The 3,775-nt window shown below is 34.3% G+C and overlaps 1 non-coding gene across 1 annotated transcript; it reads left to right on the plus strand.

Annotated features, from left to right (window-relative positions):
* The first annotated feature begins 211 nt into the window (after positions 1-211).
* LOC141675954 (small nucleolar RNA R71) lies at positions 212-318 on the plus strand. Its single transcript, XR_012556576.1, has one exon. It is a non-coding gene; the product is annotated as a small nucleolar RNA R71 (small nucleolar RNA).
* Positions 319-3,775: the final 3,457 nt, after the last annotated feature.

Genomic DNA, 3,775 nt, shown 5'->3' on the forward strand with positions numbered 1-3,775 from the left:
TAGCTGTATCCACTTTCAGAACTCCTGCTACCTTGCCCTGTGGAAATCTCTGGGCTGGTACTGATATTCATTAGCAGCCATCAGTTCAATTAGACCATAAGCTTCCTCATAGCTCTTTGCCCATAATGCTCCACCTGATGCTGCATCAAGCATGAGTCTAGACTGTTCTCCCAAATCATTGTAAAAATAATTGATGATCATCCAATCAGGCATGCCATGATGAGGACACTTCCTAAGCATCTCCTTGTAGCGCTCCCAAGCTTCACATAGAGTTTCCCCAGATTGCTGCACAAATTGAGTAAGAGCATTCCTGAGTGCAGTTGTCTTTGCCATAGGGAAGAATTTAGTAAGAAACTTCTAAGCAAGATCCTCCCAAGTACTGATAGAACCAGCTGGTAGAGAGTGTAAACAGCTCTTAGCCTTGTCCCTCAGAGAGAATGGAAATAGTCTCAATTTCACAGCATCTTCAGAAACATTATTGAACTTGAAGGTGTCACATATATTGATGAAATCCCAAATGTGCATATTGGGATCTTCCGTTGGAGAACCCCCCAACTGGACTGAATTTTGTACCATCTGAATCATGATATCCTTGATTTCAAAAGTATTAGCCGTGATGGCTGGTCTGACAATGCTAAACTGAATGTCATTGATCTTCGGTTGAGAATAATCCATCAAAGCTTTCGGATTTGGTACTGGTTCTCCCATTTTAAAAGTATTAGCCGCGATGGCTGGTCTGACAATGCTAAACTGAATGTCATTGATCTTCGATTGAGAATAATCCATCAAAGCTTTCGGATTTGCTACTGGTTCTCCCATTACAATGGTATGGCTAACGCTCAATGCTAAGAGAATAACAAATTGAGATGTTTATAACTAAGATTAAACTAATATGCAATTAACTAAGAATAAAATTGATTGAATTAACTATATGAGAAAAACATGGGATTCTAACTTCATTAAATAGTTAATTCAAAGTCATTGTTCTTAACCTTAGCATGCAATGGTGATGACAATTAATCAGATAACACGAAACTAGTAAACGCCAACTTTTGTTGTATGAATGCTCAACTACCAGACATCCATAAAAGAGATAGAAGCTGAATAGACACCAATTATGTTGAGACCCTATATATCTGTAGAATTTGACAACATTAAGTTTTAATGAACAAGTTATTCATCATGATTACATAGGGAAAGTAAGATGGTCAAAATTACCTACGAATCATTCATAAAAATTATGCATGAACCTATGCCAGCATGGCAAGTTCTAAACCTCTATATTCACTTTATCTTCAATAGAGATTAACACGCTATCTTGTATGTTAGCTACGCACATAAGACGAATAAGCACAACCAATACTAGGATATCAATCAATCACCATACATGAAGATATTGAAATAAATTAACTGTAGAAATCCATAAGTAAATCCGTTAAAACCCCACGATAACGATTAGTTCATAACTGAACTCATCGTTACCATGGGTTCCAATGAAAACATGATAATAAAAAATCTAACAGTACTAGGGTTCAAAGACAAATCGAAAACAAGAATCCAAGTATCAACTATACTAAAGAAAACAAAAGTCTTCTTCTCTGTAGCCGTCTTGTGCTCTCTAGGTCTTCTTATTGCTCTCCCCTCGCTCCTTATCGTTAAAATCATTTTTTTATTGGTTTATATAAGCCCCTAGTTGTGGCGCCCTCCAAACCCGGGTCAGAAGTTTGGGGTCCACACACACACACATCTTATTTATAACCTGCTTATAACAATAATAAAGATAACAATAATATGCAGTGACCCTATTTACCAACTACCACGGATCGCAACAGGTTAAAGTATGCACACAAGCCACACATCTACTTATATTACATATCGTTCAGATCCTAACCATTCAAACTCAAACTGAGTATTAAACTTTATTACAAACTTTTACAGACTTAAATTATTCCAAAAGAAGCCTACTAGCTCAGCTTTCTCAACCTGAACCCCTAGCTCTCGCGCTGGACTGGGGATCCTCGTTACCAACTGGTTCCTTTTTAGCGGGAAAGAATATAAACAACATCGCACAAATGAGCTAACTAGCTCAGCAAGTCACAATGACAAAACTGAGAATAATGATCATAAAGTGAACATGATTATGATATCAAGTGAACAATGGATTATGATTTAGAATTGGATATTATAATTTTAATTTAAAAACCAAGGTTAGGCTGCTGATCAGTCACGCACTAACCCCGAGCAAGGCACACAACATTGCTCTAACTACTGGATCCAAGGCACACATTGGCCTAACTTGACCATTATATGGTCTGACCACGAATCTGGTCCACAATTTAATAAAAACAATCCAATTCTAACATAATAACAGAATAAGCAATAATAAACAATAATCATAATCATTAACAACAATGAGTGTTTAACAATGAAAGGGTTTCAATCCTTGTAAGGATCAATAAGATAATTTAAAAGCTTGGATGCTGGTATTGAAAGAATTGGATAACAAAGGAATCAACATTTCAGGGTTTCAAAGATTTGGGCTTTTAAAGCATAGGATACAATGTTTGAGTATATAATTAATTCAGTTTAGTGTTTGGAATTTTGTTTGCATGTATTTGTGAAGTAGTATCGTATACTCAAGGTTCGTGTTTGGGTATTCAACAATCAATGGTCTAGAAAGAATATGGTTCATGGCTCAAGATCAATAACTGGAATCAGGGTTTAGGTTTCTGTGCTTCAAAGCACTTGCAATATCACAGGATTATCAAGTACTACAATATCTCGAGAAATTTCAGAACACTTGCCTGGTACTAGATTACTATTCTGCACTCACTTCCAATCACAACCGTCTTACTCCTCAACTACCTGTTTCCCTTTCCTAGGCCTTGCCTCTTCTGCTCACATATCATAAACATCTATCAATAATCGACTCATAGAGTTCTATTCAACACATACTTCTATCTACCCTTCGTTTTACCCAAATCCGATTAACAGATTGAAAGTTATGCAATAATCAAGTAAACACCGAATATATAGACTGGTAGTCAATCAACAAGTCATATATAGCACATAATACATCACGTAATCAATGATATATTATTTATCAAGAAGTCTCGGGTCATAAATAGGCTTTCTAATATTTAAAATGATTTTTAAAATATTTTTCGGAATTAAAACGGGTCGTTGGATCAATTTCGGAATAATAAACAGGGTTTGGTTGGCCAATTCTGGCTCCGAAACAATTTTATACTAAATATCGAGCCTTGGAAATAATTTAGAATAATATTTTAAAGCTCGAAACTATTTTTCGGAATTTTTAAATCATTTTTAAGTAATTATATCTAATTAAATAATTAATTAAAATCAATTAATAATTAATTAAATCAATTAATCAATTAATTTTCAAATTAATTGACCAATTAATCGATTAAAAATTAACTGAAATTAATTAACTAATTAATTCAGATTTATTTTTGAATTAAAAATAATTTTCGGAATTAAAATAATAATTTTCAGAAATTAAAAATGAATTTTTATAATAAAAATAAATTTTTATAATAAAAATAAATAGGAAATATGATTTTTAAATATTTTATAAACAGGAATCCTATTTTTGAAAACTTTGCAAACTACAGGGACTAAACTTCACCATCTTCAAAAATACAGGGACTAAACTGCAATTTTGCAGTTTAGTCGCCGGAAAAATCGGGGGTGGCCGGAGAAGACGATCCCAGCGTCCTCACCCCACCAACACCTCCAGATCAACACTACACAA

The sequence above is a fragment of the Apium graveolens genome, chromosome 7 (assembly GCF_009905375.1).
Source record: "Apium graveolens cultivar Ventura chromosome 7, ASM990537v1, whole genome shotgun sequence".
NCBI classification, from domain to species: Eukaryota; Viridiplantae; Streptophyta; class Magnoliopsida; order Apiales; family Apiaceae; genus Apium; species Apium graveolens.